At 48.9% G+C, this 14,843-nt stretch overlaps 1 protein-coding gene across 2 annotated transcripts in view; it reads right to left on the bottom strand.

Moving 5' to 3' along the window:
- The window catches only part of EPS8L3 (EPS8 signaling adaptor L3), a 310,884-nt gene extending 296,923 nt beyond the window's left edge, over nt 1-13,961 (bottom strand). The window contains exon 1 of one of the 2 annotated variants that reach the window (XM_075333719.1): nt 13,817-13,961. The gene's annotated coding sequence lies outside the window, so the exon portion shown is untranslated. Of the gene's footprint in view, nt 1-13,553; nt 13,714-13,816 lie in introns of those variants that run through there. The other variant, XM_075333718.1, reaches the window with a different exon arrangement.
- Between the last annotated feature and the right edge of the window lie 882 nt (nt 13,962-14,843).

Below are 14,843 nucleotides of genomic sequence, written 5' to 3'. Positions count from 1 at the left end.
GGAACCACAGGCCCCGCCGGTTTGTGCTGGCTTCACTTCGCTCCCCGGTTCGGTACCGGCGGGCCACCACCCGACCCCGGTCCTACGGTTCCGCGTCGATCTGCCTCTCCTGCAGACGGCCACCACCATCTGCCAACCTTGCTCTCGGTGCCCGGGCCACGTACCCGGACACGGGCAGTTCTCTCCTCTACTACCACTTCACTCCTCTCACTTTCACTTCCCTAACTGCACTGCTCTGACTTCCTTTTCCATCTCCAGGACTGTGAACTCCTCAGTGGGTGGGGCCAACCACCTGGCTCCACCCCACCTGGTGTGGACATCAGCCCCTGGAGGGAGGCAACAAGGATTTGTGTCTGACTGATGTGCCTATCTCGGGGTGGGGGGTGTTGTGTTGTAGTACATGTGACGACCTGGCTAGTCCAGGGCGCCACATTCCCCCTTGGTTAAATGCAGACCGTCCGCGGGCTGCCCGTCCATCACCGGTTTCATTTTCTTTTTAACTGTAAAAGGTAGAGAAACATATGAAAAACATTCAACAAAGCATTTTCTTTTTATGGATCTTCCCATAACGGGAGGCACGGTACTTTAACGTTACAAACGGTAGACATATTTATTAAAACGGACGGCTTCCGCTCTCCCACCCAAACAACCTGGTCCTGATGCTGCCCCTAAGAAGTGGGCAGCACCCCTTGACCCCAGTCCAGATCCAGGCTGCCCGAGCGGGAACGGGTACGGTGTTTCGTACCCTACGGTCACTTCAGGGGACCCCACGTCCAGGGGGGGACCCCTGACCCCCCCGAAGGATGGCCACCGGTCCAGGTGGTGGCCGGGCCCCAGCCTACTCTGCTGCGGGCCCTTCCTGAAATCTGCCTCTCCGGAGGCGGTAACGGAAACATGCCAACTTATTTACACTCCCACTAGTTTGTGGTTGCCCTGCGAGTTCTCAGGCATGTCCATAAGCAGTTCCTTATGCACGGTAACAAAGGGTCCCTACGGGGACAACTTGCCGGCAACGGCCGGGTCAATCACTGTCGACAATCAGGTGACATCTTTGGTTGATTACTTTCATTCACTCATTTAACAGGTAACGGTACTGGTGGTCCCAACGGGGACAACGGTGCAACGGAGGGACCGCTGACTTTACTTTAGATCTACACCGCAGGCGAGAAAAGGGGACTGGGCCGGCTCTTGGGCCTCCTGGCCTCCTCTATGCCTGGGATCCAGGGCAAACCAGCCCCTCTCTCCGCAGTGCCGCGTATATCGTACTAGATCTCCTGGCAGCAGGTTACGGCCCGGGTGGCCCTCTGGCAGATGAGCATTAACGTCCCGGCAGGCCACAAACACCTCGGCCTCCAGGCCCGGCTCAAAAATGATTCCATATCCCCGGCGGATATCAAACCTTCTTACTTGCCCCTTCTGGATCGGGCCCCGTACCCGGAAGGTGGCTCTGCGGAGGCTCTCCTTTTCCTGTATGGCGCGGGCTACCAGCTCAGCCTTCCGCTTTTCCCTCTCCGCAATTTCTCGGCCCAGCGGGGTCGGTTCCCTGTCCCAGTAAGGGGCAGCTGCTTGCCCCTGCGCGTGGGTCGGGCCCCGCGGGATTTCCACTACACTGCCCACTACTGGCGCCCTCAGTGGAAGATCCCGCGGTGTCATGGCCTGGGGCGCTGCCTCGCAGCAACGACCCGGTGCAGCCTCAGCCGAGGTGTGGGGGATGGGTACAGGGGTCCTCTCCCGCTTGACCTCCGCCTCCTCCTGCACGGGACGGATCACCGGAGCCGGAACGGGACTAGGCACGGTCACTTCTGGTGCCACTGGTACGTGTTCGCCGATGGGTAATGCCTTCGGAAGCTTCCAGGGAAGCCGCTTGGGGCGGCTACGGGTTTCAGCTGCAGGCTGGTCCGCTTGGGCGGATGGGCAGGGTTCCGCTACCGGTAGTAGGGGTAGCGGGCCTAGTGGCGGGGCGGTAGCGACTAACACGGGTAGCGGGGGAGGCAGCAGGGTGAGCGAGCGCAGACTGGGCCCCTCAGCCGCAGTGGCCGATCCCTTAAGAATACAGGGGCGTGGGTCGCTTACCCGCTCCTCCAAATCTTCCTTTACCTCACGTCTCCGTATAGCCGCCACCACGTCCGTCATGTCGGCCTCCCACTCCTCCAGGAGGAGCTGCATTCGGACCTGCAGGCGGCTGCTCAGCTGGACGGTCCGGATCTCAACCCACGCTGTGGTACCAGGCGCGGGCGCGGGGACTGTGGTGTTACCGCACGGACTGTGCATACTGGCAACGGTATCTTCCAGGAACCAAAGTATGGCCGCAGAGTCCTGGCGTCCCTGCTTTTATGGCCGCGGTTTACATGCGGCCGGATGCCATCCATCCCCCCTTGGTCTTTTCTCAGCACCTCCTCTTCAGGGGCGGGGCTTCAGCTTTCACGCCTCCACTGCTCGAGAAGACGCTCGAGCGGGAAAATCTTCGCGCCCAAGATGGCGGCTTCTGAAATTTTTTGGCCGGACACCGCCGGTGGGACACAAGGCGCACCTCTACCAGCCGGTAGAACGGTAAGATCCTGTTCGTGACGCCAAGTTGTCGCGGGCGGGGAGGGAGCCGTCGCTGCTGCGCTCTCGCTAGCGCTCGGGTCCGGCGCTGCTGCTGCTGCTCGGTGGCTCGAGCGGTGGGCCGGATCCGGGGACTCGAGCGGCGCTCCTCGCCCCTGAGTGAAAGGGGTGGTTTGGTTTGGGGATTTGGTCCGTGACGCCACCCACGGTTTGTGGTGAAGGTGGGCACCACCGCTGCTGGTGACGGGGATCCCGGGAGCGTTGTTAGGGAGCAGCTGAGATGTTTTCCCCCTCCGTGGGTAGGGGGGGTTGGTGGTCCCAGGGCCCGGATGAGGTGACGGGGAAGCAGGGCTGGCAAGGTGCAGGGTCGCTTGGGGCTGCGCAGCGCTGTGCCGGTCGGCACGGTAGTACTCACTCGGCCACAAATGGAGGTACAGTCTCTGGTAAAACAAACAGCTGGATGGACGGGTCCTGCAGTTGGCTGCTGTGGTTTCTCCCGGACGGTTGGTGGTGGCTGCCTTTCCCTGCACCTTTTGTGTATCTTCGGTCCCGATGGCTTCCCACCAGTAACCCACTCTCCAGCGTGGATATGCGCCGGAGGAGCCCTTTTGCCCGCAGGCTCTGGCCCTGGGAACGCTAGCTGTGGCGGTAGCTGTATTTCCCTTGTGCTGTTTGGACGGTTGCCTTCAATTGGGTCTTGGCTGTTTGGGAACCCCTGGGGTTCCGGTCACTAAAGGATTTGACCTGTTTAACGGCGACTCCAAGCCTGGTCGGGGTCCGCAGGCCACCGCCTGACCCCGGTCCTACGGTTCCGCGTCGATCTGCCTCTCCTGCAGACGGCCACCACCGTCTGCCAACCTTGCTCTCGGTGCCCGGGCCACGTACCCGGACACGGTCAGTTCTCTCCTCTACTACCACTTCACTCCTCTCACTTCACTTTCACTTCCCTAACTGCACTGCTCTGACTTCCTTTCCCGCCTCCAGGACTGTGAACTCCTCAGTGGGTGGGGCCAACCACCTGGCTCCACCCCACCTGGTGTGGACATCAGCCCCTGGAGGGAGGCAACAAGGATTTGTGTCTGACTGATGTGCCTATCTCGGGGTGGGGGGTGTTGTGTTGTAGTACCTGTGACGACCTGGCTAGTCCAGGGCGCCACACTAACCATACAGCTCAGTGTTCCCCAACTCCAGTCCTTAAGGACCACCATCAAAGTACATTTTCAGGATTTTCTTAGTGTTGCCTAGCTAATGATTTAATCATGTGCACAGGTCATTATTCCAACACCTGTGCAATACTATGGAAAGCATGAAAATACGCACAGTTGGGGGTCCTTGAGGACAGGAGTTGAGGAACACTGGACTAGCTGGCTTCTTGTTGACTTTGTCCAGCAATGATAATCTCCTGAAGCTAATACAAACATTACACCTAGCAACACCACACAGTAAGAGAAGAGACACATCGCTGAAATCTGTGTTAACCCTAACGGCATGCTGTCTTTAGATTGCATAGCAAACACCTTCTGACAGATTCCCTTTAGAGTCATCTTGTCTGCTAGTACTATTGCATTGATGATGGATGCACTAGTTTTGATGATCAATCCACTTTTAAGGGATGTAAAAATTAGGATCCATGTGATTAACTTCTTTCTTACTCAAAGCCGCTTCTGCAGTCTGTAGATCTTATAGATTTTTAGGCAGCCAACACATAACCTGATGCTGTATAGCTACCATACTACTTAGTGGCAGTATTCTGTATTGTGATATGTCAGACTAACATTCTACAGAGAAAATGCAAAAGGGATTAAGGCCCCTTCATTCCAATGATCATTCGAGGTACTAGTACTCAGATGTCATCTTATAGAGAAACTGTCAACAGGTTTTTGCTATGTCATATGACCAGCATGATGTAGGCAAAGAAGCCCTGAATCATCAATGTATCACTTAGATTCCTGGGTGCAGTGGTTCTGACAAAATTAAAGTTTTTAGTTTTATCCATGCTGCTGAGCTGAAAAAACTGCCTCCATCCACACCAGGCTGTGTAGACAAAGTTTATTGACAGTAAGAAGCTGATAATCACAGAGGGGGCATGCCCAACTTGAGCTCACACTGCTCCTTTTTCCAGTAATAATAAGCTACTGAAACTCAAACAAACATAGCGGGTAAACAACAATACATTCTGCGATATGAGACCCATGGCTGAAATCTGTGTTAATGTAGCGCCCCTGAATCCCTCAGGGCTCTACTAGGTACTGCTTCCTGACAAAGATGCAGGGCCTACCCCCAGGGACCTGGAAAACCAGTGCCGGTACCACCAAAACACATAACATTCCCAGATTCCCACTCCCTATTAGGGATGACTGACTAGTCTGGGACCCACTGGATGGCCACCCAGAGGAGGAGCCAGTCCAGTCCTCTAGACAACCCAATGGGAGGGAACAGACAGAAACAGACAGACACTCGAGGAGTCCAGTAGTGACAGTTGAAGGGGACGGATGTGTCTCCAGACGGGGTCGTGTAACAGTGACCTAGGTGGCAAAGGAGACTGGTTGCCAGGGAGGGTACAGCCAGGTACCTCTGGAACCAGAGCACCGACGGGGCACAGGGCCCTAGGTCAGGTGACAGCTTTAGGCAACCTGACAATCACCTGCACAGTGAGGGGACCTTCACGGACCTCACTGACCCAAGAATCCGGGCGCACCAGCAGTAAAGATTGAGCCAGGGACCGGAACAGAACACTAACCCTACAGGGTTCGCACTGCCCGCCGTACAGACGAGAGACTGCCAACAGAAAGTAAGGGACCCACAAAGGCTCCAGGCTACGGGGGTCCCACCAACCAGTGAGAGGTGCCGGAGAAAGAGACTACCAGGTCACCACACCGGCACTGGGACAAAAAGGATCAGGGGTCTGAACCAGCTGTCCTCAGTGCTAAAGCTCAACATCACTGTGAGTAAATAGAAGTTGCACTGCCTCCCCATCATGTGGTCTCCCTTCTTTCTGCGCCGTATCCCACCACCCACTCCCTGGGGCCCGGCCCTACTTGCGGAGAGCCTACCATCCAGGCTGCCACCACCATCAGCCCCAGTGGTAACAGACTGTGCAGCGACGGTTCCATCACCATAACTGCAACACGCAAGTGGCGTCACAATATAACCTCTTTCCATTCCCCTGTATATATTCCCTTTTAAAAAGCGTCCACACGGTCACGGAACCGAGCAACGGCCATTATCCAACCATGACACAGCATCCCTGTACATATACGGCCAGGTACGGAGTAACCCATAGCCCTGGGCGACACATTAACCCTTACAGCATGCTGCCTTCAGATTGCATAGCAAAAACCTGCTGACAGATTCCCTTTAATGCCATAACTAGTTATTAGACAAAGCCGATTCTAGGTATCCTGCTGCCTGAGGTGAAAATTGAAACGTTGCCCACTGGTTTACTTTCATAGTAATCATCTACCATATGTCATTCCCATTCCAAATCTATATTTATCTTTGCTTTAACCATGATTTAAGTAGCCCACGTAAACGATTCACTTCCCACCTCTTGCCTTGTAATATAATAGCAGCTATGACTTTGTCAGTATTCATTCATTATTTGCAGTTCTCCTCATTAATATATTAGTGAATAACTTAGATCTGCATTTGATATACCATTTGCAAACAGTAATGCCCCTTGCACTCAATTTGTAATGGCAGTAACATTTCATAGGCTCCTTTCCGGCGGGCAGTAATGACCATACAGTAGCCTGATAGACATGGCTCGTCCTACCCAACGAGCTTGAAATATTGTGCTTGAAATCCCATGATGTATCTGAGAGAATTTATGTAGCCTATGAGAGCAAGTAGGCTTGAGCTCATCTACAGAGGAGTTATTGATGGGCTGAGAGGTGTCTGAAGTGATGATGCTTGAGGAGAAAGGTTTGCATGGGTGGTGGAAGTTCTAATAAAGACAGAGTTGGAGAAATATTTGAGTAGTGCAATAAGAAGCATCATGGGAAGGCTATCAGTGAGTAAGGCTTGCAAAGTGCCATGTGTATTGCATTGCTAGATTATGTGATTCTTCAGTACTGGTAGGAATTGAAGCAGTGAAATTCTGTATGCTGTGTAATAACTTCAGCTTTGTTGAAAATCATAGGAAGCCTGTATGGAATACTGTCATGGCTGAAAGTGTTGGCACACTTGAAAATGTTCCAGAAAATGAAGTATTTCTCCCAGAAACTTATTGTAATTACACATATTTTATCTTATAGATGTTTATTTCCTTTGTGTGTATTGGAACAACACAAAAAAACAGAGAAATAAAGGAAAATTGGACAATTTCACACAAAACCCCCAATATGGGTAAGACAATATTTAGGCACCCTTTCAAAACTGTGGGTAAAAAACTTTGTGTCAAGCATGTGATGCTCGTTCAAACTTACCTGTGGCAAGTAACAGGTGTGGGCAATAAGAAAATCACATCTGAAACCAGATGAAAAGGGGAGAAGTTGACTTTGCATTTTTGCATTGTGTGTCTGTGTGTGCCACTTTAAATATGGAGAACAGAAAGAGATGAGAACTGTCTGAGGAATTGAGAACAAAAACTGTTGAAAAATATCAACAATCTCAAGGTTACAAGTCCATCTCAAGTGATATTGCTGTTCCTTTTTCCACAGTGCACAGCATAATGAATAGGTTTACAAACCATGGCTCTGTAGCTAATCTCCCTGAATGTGGAAGGTAGAGAAAAATGAATGAAAGGTTGCAACGCAGGATAGTCCGGATGGTGGATATGTGATGCTCTGGACTAGTCAGGTCGTCCCAGGTAGTCCCATGCACACACACCCCCCTCCTTAAAAAGGTGACAGCAGCCAAACTTCAAAACCTTTTGGACAGGAGAAACAAGAAGCTTGACCATAAAGGCACTCACTACACAAGGTATATAAAGGGTTAAAAAACAATTTTATTTGTGTACAAAATATTAAAACCAACAATAACAAACATGATAAAGTGCACAAAGTGTGATAAAGCACCAAAGACAACAAGCAATACCCAGTTGGTCTTCCTATAAAATTATTTATAATGAATTTTCCATAAGGTTCACAGGGATTGGATCTATATGAAAATTTTTTTTTTTAATATCAAGCCGTTTACTTCATATCAAAAAGCACTGGAATTCAAACAATACAGTACAGACTTAATAACCTAATCATCAGAGGATAATATAGTACACTGATACTAGTACCTATAAGTCCTTGACTGGACCCCAGTTTGAGGCAGCAAAAAAAAAAAAATCCTGACCCAGTAGTCAAAAGATCCAGATCCACTGATCTAAATATACACAATCCCTGTAATGATAAATACAACTCCTTGCCCCTGATGAAGCTGCTCTAAGCGACACGCATTGGGCCAGGTCTTCCTTATTATCAGTTAAGTATTTATCATTACAGGGATTGTGTATATTTAGATCAGTGGATCTGGATCTTTTGACTACTGGGTCAGGATTTTTTTTTTTTTTTGCTGCCTCAAACTGGGGTCCAGTCAAGGACTTATAGGTACTAGTATCAGTGTACTATAGTATCCTCTGATGATTAGGTTATTAAGTCTGTACTGTATTGTTTGAATTCCAGTGCTTTTTGATATGAAATAAACGGCTTGATATTAAAAAAAAAAAAAATGTTTTCATATAGATCCAATCCCTGTTAACCTTATGGAAAATTCATTATAAATAATTTTATAGGAAGACCAACTGGGTATTGCTTGTTGTCTTTGGTGCTTTATCACACTTTGTGCACTTTATCATGTTTGCTATTGTTGGTTTTAATATTTTGTACACAAATAAAATTGTTTTTTAACCCTTTATATACCTTGTGGAGTGAGTGCCTTTATGGTCAAGCTTCTTGTTTCTCCTGTCCAAAATGTGTTTTGCTTGAAGTGTGCACCCCCATTTCATGGTCATTATCTGAATTCCTTGGCTGTGCATTCTAAAGCTGTTGTTTTAAACTTCAAAACCTTGTCACCACCCTCCAGGTTTGATGTCCACACCAGGGGGCGGAGCCAGGCAGTTGGCTCCACCCACCGAGGAGTTCACAGGACTGGAGGCGGGAAAAGGACACCAGTTCGACAGAGTAGTTCTAGAGAGTAGTCTTGACAGTGAAGGGGAGAGGTCGAGTTCAAGGGCAGACTGGTGACCAGGCCTGCCAATAGTCTACTCAGGTGGCTGGGTCGGAGCCCAGTCACCTCTGGCATGGAGGCAGACGTTGGTGGCTGCCTGCAGGAGCTGGGATTACAGCCGGTGGAACCGTAGGGACCGGGGTCAGGCGGTGGCCCGCCGGTACCGAACCGGGGAACCAATTGGAAACTGGAGCACCGGGAGGGGTACTCAGACCCAGTACAAAGCCCCGAACCAACAGGGCCGAGTCAAATCAACTGATTGAGGTCAGGACTTAAGGACCTTTCCCACACAAGACCCGTTAGAAGACAACAGCCCAACCATACAGGTTAAAGCCACCGCCAAGGCATAGAGACCCAAGGGGCCAGCGTCTGCAGGCAAACAGGGCTCTTCCGACATCCAGCAAGCCGGGGAGCGGACTACCGTTGCTTAGGCATAGGAGTCAAACATTCACACAAAGAGGTGCAGGAGAAAGACGGAAACCACCAACCTGTTCAGGGAGAAGCTGCAGCCGGCTGCGGGCCCCATTCATCATCCCGTTTGGTTTACCAGAGACTCCAGTGTATTGTGTCATAGTGAGTACACCAGTGCCTCCGGATCGCGCCACACCACACCAGCATCCAGCACGCACCTGTCCCCACGTCTCAGCACCTCTCTCGGGCCCCCGGGACCATCACTCCCCTACCCACGGAGGGGTCAACACCAAGCTGCGCAACACCGTCCCCGGGAGGCCTAGTTAACGGCAGCGGTGGTGTCCATCCATTCACCAAAACCCGTGGGTGGCGTCACGAACTTACATCCCTTCCAAACCATCGCGACCCCCGGCCGTGGAACTCCCCACCAAAGTCCCCGCGTGTAGCGCCAACTCCCTTGCAGAGCGACGTGACCCCCGGGTCCGTGAGGAGCTCGAGCCACCCACCATACGAGCACGGATCCGAGCAGCTCGGCGGTCACAGCCGAGCCCGCGGGGCGGTACAGATACGCAGCACAAATTAAGTTTCAAAGAAATTTAAGCTGTCTTGCAGGCTTAGTGTAAGAGCAAATTATTTGTAGATATTTGAATGAAATTAAATGAAATGGTTTGACTTGAGACCAAAGAGGACACACAGACATAAAAATAGCTAGACTGCAGTTTGCTGAAATGTATGTGAGTAAGCCAAAATCCTTCTGATAGAGTGTCTTGTGAATAGATAAGACCAAGACAGAGATTTTTGGTATATTTCATCATTCTACTGTTTACAAAACATGGAATGATATATGGAATATGATATATAATATGAAATAAGGCCTACAAATAAAAGAACACAGTAGCTACAGACAAATATGGTGGAGTTCAAAGATATTTTGGGGTTGTTTTGCTGTCTCTGGCACTGGGGTCCTTTACTGTGTGCAAGGCACCATAATATTTGAGGATTACCAAAGGATTTAGGGTCATAATGAAGTGCCCAGTGTCAGAAAACTTGATTTGTGTCCTAGGTCATGGGTCTTTCAACAGGACAAAGACCCCAAACATACTTCGAGAAGTACCCAGAAATGGTTGGAAACAAAGAGCTGGAGAGTTCTGAAGTGGTCAGCAATGAGTCTAGATCTAAATACCATTGAATAACTGTGGAGAAATCTTGAAATTGCTGCTTGGAGAAGGCGCCTTCAAATATGAGAGACCTGGAGCAGTTGGGAAAAGAATAGTTGTCCAAAATTCCAGAGGTGTAAGAAGCTTGTTATAGGAAGCGATTGATTGCAGATATTTATTCCAAAGTGTGTGCAACCAAATATTAAGTTGAGGGTGCCAACATATTTGTCCAGCCAATTTTTGGAGGTTTTTTTATATTATGTCCAATTTGCTATTTTTTCCTCATTTTTTTGTGGTATTCCAATACAAACAAATGAAGCAATCGTGTATTACAAAACATGTGTAATTGCAATAATTTTCTGGGAGAAATACTTCATTTTCTTGAACATTTTCAAGGATGCCAACACTTTGGCTGTGACTGTATATGAGCCTTTCACTCCTAAAAATGGTTCATCCTCAAACAGGAGGTGGAGGAGCACAAGGTCTCTAACATCCACCATCTCCGTGATGTTGTCATGGAGAAGTGGAAGAGGACCTAGTGGCAACCTGTGAAGTTCTAATGAACACAATGCCCAAGAGAGTTAAGGCAGTGCTTGAAAATAAAGATGGCCACACAAAATATTGACACTTTGGGAAAATTTTGTCCTTTTCACTTAGGAGTCTACTTCCTTTTGTTGGCAGCGGTTTAGACATTAATGGCTGTGTGAAGTTATTTAGAGAGCACGCCAAATTTACACTGTTATACAAGCTGTACACTGACTATTTTACATTTTATCCAAGTGTCATATCTTCAGTGTTGTCACATGAATAAATTAATAAAATATTTACACAAATGTGAGGAGTGTACTCACTCTTGTAATATACTGTACATAGCAGAGTATGGTGTTGTACTATATTGTCTCCCTCAGCAATAAGGATAGGTGATAAATGATACTTTTGTGGAAACCTAGAGATGAGCAAATTGATCCACAGAGAATCAACTTAGAATTTCCTGAAATTCAAAGCCTCACATGAATTCAATCACTTTGAGATTCAATTCGCAGTTTGCAAAAACAAATACAAATACAAAAATTTGGCCAGCACCATTTCCCACACTTCTGAGAGGCATCAGTGAGGGGCTATTTTTGTGTGGCCTTGCTGGCTTTCCCATAATGCCCTGCAGCTATGACATCTAGCGGATTATCATATCTTGTTCAGTAGTGCTCAGTAACGGGGTCATCACAGATCAATGGTTCCCAGTAAGGCACAATTTGTTCGGTAGATCCATTTTGAATCTCCAGAATCACTGGGTAATTCCATTCTGTATTTTGTAAGCTCTTCTGGTCAGCTAGGTTCTCTCTCTCTTCTGTATAGTGTGAGCTCTTATGGTCCGCTAGGTCCTCACTCTCTTCTGTATAGTGTGAGTGTGACACCCTGGACAAGCCAGGAAGTCACAGGTAGGCCCTTACACAAACACCTCCCCCCCTTAATAAGGTGACAGCAGCCAACCTACAAAACCCTTGTCACCTCTCTCAGTGTTCAATGGTCACACCAAGGGGGGCCACGCCCGCCTAGGAGTCCGGAGAGCCTGAGACAGGAAACAGTGGGAGAGTTGAGTTTGGTCAGTTCGGAGTGGAGTCAAGTTCAAGTGCAGCAGGCCTGAAGTGTCAGGTCTGCAGCGTCAACACTGACCGGTGCCGGGGTCGTAGCCCTGGTACCGTGGCAAGGAGGCAGACGGTGGTGGCCGTCTGCAGGAGCTGGGATTACAGCCGGTGAAACCGTAAGGGACCGGGACCGGGTAGTGGCCCGCCGGTACCGAACCGGGGAACCGATTGGAAACCGGAGCACCAGGAGGGGTACTCAGACCCAGTACGAGGCCCAGAAACTACTGGACCGAGTCAAATCCACTGATTGAGGACTGGACTTTAGGTCCTTTCCCACCTACGACCCGACTGAAGACAACAGCCCAACCATAGGGATAGAAAGCTACCACCCAGGCATCGAGATCCCACAAGCCAGTGTCTGCGGGCAAATGGGCTCTACCGGCACACACAAGGCTGGGGAGCGGACTACCGTTGCTCAGGCATAGGAGTCATCATTTCTACCAAATGTGAGGTGCAGGAGAAAGGCGGAAACCACCAACCTGAAAAGGGGAAAAGCGCAGCCGGCTGCGGGCACCATCCACCGTCTTGTTTGGTTTACCAGAGACTCCAACGTGTCTGTAATAGTGAGTACAACAGTGCCTTTGGGCCGCGCACCGTGCCGCACCATACCGACACGCCAGCACGCATCCATTCCCCCGCCTTCAGCACCTTCCTCGGGCCCCCGGGACCATCATCCCCCTACCCACGGAGGGGTCAACACCAAGCTGCGCAACACCATCCCCGGGAGCCTAGTCAACGACAGCGGTGGTGTCCATTCATTCACCACAACCCGTGGGTGGCGTCACGAACTTAATCCCCAAACAACCGCGGCCCTGGCCGTGGACCTCTCCACCGAACACCACCCCTCACATAGCGCCAGCATTCCCCTGTCAGAGCAACGTGACCCCCCTGGGTCCGGGAGGAGCTCGAGCCACCCACCAGAAACGAGCCCGGATCCGAGCGGCTCGGATGTGGCCGAGCGCGGGGCGGTACATGAGCTCTTATGGTCTGCTAGGTCCTCACTCTTTTCTGTAGAGTGTGAGCTCTTATAGTCTGCTAGGTCCTCTCTCTCTTATGGTCAGTGAGGTCATCTCTCTCTTTCTTGCTTGTTAAGTGTAACCTCTTATGCTCAGCAAGGTTCTCTCTCTTTATCGCCTCTTCCTCATATTTATTTATGTAGAAATTACATGCTTTCTAATTTTGAGATTTCTGCAGATTTATTCACCGCAAATTGAGGTTTTGAGGAAGATTCTGAGAAGCCAGCAAATTAAAATTTCTAAACATCTGCTCATTTCTAGTCAAACCCTAAAAAACATGCAATCTTCATTTTTATCAGTACTATGGACATAACTATAGGGAATGCAAAATCAGCAGTTGTACGCAGGCGTACCCAAGTCCTGGAGTTGAAAAATTCTCAAAAGATCCCTTGCTCCATATGAGGAGCATAGTACTACAAATCACCTAGGAGCTTCATATTGTGTTTCAACTCGGTTAACAAATATTTTAAAAACAAACTTTGCAGTTTAAGGAGAAAAGATAGTTATAGGTAAATTGTAAGAAAGGATCAAACACATAATGTGTTGCCTTTAGCATTAACCAAATTATTTGATAGATTCCATATAGCACTGCTAGCACAACAAATGTTCACACTATTTACCTGAGTTCCTCCTGAGCTGGTCCTGAGATCCACTTCCTTTAGTCAGAAATCCATCTATCGCTGTATGTGGACTGAATCGGTAGTTTAGCTAATCCAGCTATGGTGAGTCAATTCTCAAGCACTGTTACAAGGACAACCTATGACCCGAGCTTATTGCTGGAGACGCTCCCTCTGTCCTTTGCCCAGGACATATTCTGATTGATATTTACATAATGAAATGCTAATGGAAATTCTACCTAGCTATAAATGCGCCTCCCTCTTACCTGATAAAATACGTCACAACTCCACTGGTGAAAGCAGCCATTATGCTGCACAGTCCGCATTGTATCTCTACTCACTCTTGTCTGGATAGCTTCGGTTTTTATGTCTGTTTAACAGTTTTCATTATTTCATGCAGGTTTTCCATTTTTATAATTTCAGTACATTCTTTTCTGTATATGTGGTAAATGTTCAATCACTGTCATTGTTGATTGTAGGAACATTAACTCTGGTTTATGATCTAGTTAATGAAAACACATTTTTTAACCCGGTGGATATACTTAACCTGTTAACTTCTTTTAGTAACAGCAAAGAATTAGGTGATTTCCTGATTTATACACATTGACTGTGTCTCGATTCAGTATTCAGACTTAAGATGATCCCTGTGCAAAAACAGCATATGGTCCCTGTGTGGTGTAATGCTCTATCTGTGACAGAAGCTGCTTTGGAGGTGGAAGGAGCTCACTTACCTTTTGATCCCTATGCAGTTGCAAAGGTTTCGCTAATGTTATTTTATGTCACTTTGTCACTTAGTAAACATGCAGCATGTCCATAATATGTCAAGAATTTATCCACTTCTTTTACATTGATGGCTTATCCTTAGGATAAGTCATCAATGTCTAAACGACTGGGATCCGACACCCTGCACCACCACCAATCAGCTGTGCTCCATGCCGGTGGAGGCAGCAGAAAGCCAGAAATGCGCTTTTCCGAAGCTGCCTCAGCTTCTGATAGAGACCGCGGCCGGGAACTTCACATCCGCCTTCTATTGACTTGAATGGGAGGCGGATTTGCAGGGTCCGACCACAGCTGCTATGATTTCATGGGGTAGCTCCGGAACTGATCATTTCTGGCTGGCGGTTGCCGGGAACAACTGATTAATGGGGCTGCCGGGTGTCGAACCCCGGACGATCAGACATTGATGACCTATCCTAAGGATAGGACATCAATGTAGAAATAGTGGCCAACCTCTTTAATGATTGTTAAAGAAAAAGGAATTTGGCAATAAATTATTCCTTCTCTCTTAATGAC

Source organism: Anomaloglossus baeobatrachus, chromosome 2, assembly GCF_048569485.1.
Source record: "Anomaloglossus baeobatrachus isolate aAnoBae1 chromosome 2, aAnoBae1.hap1, whole genome shotgun sequence".
NCBI classification, from domain to species: domain Eukaryota; kingdom Metazoa; phylum Chordata; class Amphibia; order Anura; family Aromobatidae; genus Anomaloglossus; species Anomaloglossus baeobatrachus.
This window is presented reverse-complemented; position numbering and strand designations above follow the sequence as displayed.